This window comes from Triticum dicoccoides, chromosome 4B, assembly GCF_002162155.2.
Source record: "Triticum dicoccoides isolate Atlit2015 ecotype Zavitan chromosome 4B, WEW_v2.0, whole genome shotgun sequence".
Lineage (NCBI taxonomy): Eukaryota > Viridiplantae > Streptophyta > Magnoliopsida > Poales > Poaceae > Triticum > Triticum dicoccoides.
This window is the reverse complement of record NC_041387.1, coordinates 569533838-569534703: the sequence shown is the minus strand read 5'-3', so window position 1 is coordinate 569534703 and position 866 is coordinate 569533838.

Sequence of the window (866 nt, the reverse complement as noted above, 5' to 3'; positions counted from 1 at the left end):
GGTCGTTAACTCCGTAGTCGAACTAGTCAGCAGGAGCGTCGGTCTCGTAGTCTACCGGAGAGAAGAGGGGGAAGAAATAATGAATACAGAGCAAACAAAGCATCACAAAATATAACAAGGCAATACACGGTGTTCAGTGTGCCCTAACGCGGTAGTAGGTGATACCGGAGAAGGGGGGAAAACATCCGGGAAAGTATTCCCGGTGTTTCGTGTTTTTTGACAGATGAACCAGAGGGGGAAAGTTGCGGGTTTGATATGTTAGGGGTGTGTGGTAGACGAACGGGCTGCGTATCCGGGTTCGTCTCGTCGTCCTGAGCAACTTTCATGTAGAAAGTATTTTCATCTGAGCTACGGTTTATTTTATATGATTTTCTAAAGTTTTAATCATTTTTAGAATTTATTTAACTATTTAATTCTAACATTATCCAGAATAGTGCATGCTGACGTCATCATGACGTCAGCATGACGTCAGCAGTCAACAGGGAGTTGACTGGGTCAATCTGACGTGTGGGTCCCGCATGTCATACACTGTTTTAATTAACTAACAGTTAATTAGGTTAATTAGTGATTAGGTTAACCTAATTATAATTAATTAACTTAATTAATTCCTTAATTAATTAATTGATTATTATTATTATTATTATTTAATTCTTTTCTTTTTTTTTAATTAAAACGTTCTGGGGGGGTGGGGGCCCTTGTCAATGGCCCATAGGCCTATCGGGTCGGGCGTGCAGGCGACGGGCGCCACCCGAATGGGCACACGCCCATGGGCGGGCAGAACCGCCGCAGTGCCGGAGCAGGGGGAGGCCGGTGGCCACGGCGCTCCATCGGCACCCTGCGGCGGCAGCAGGCGAGCAGGGGCCGCG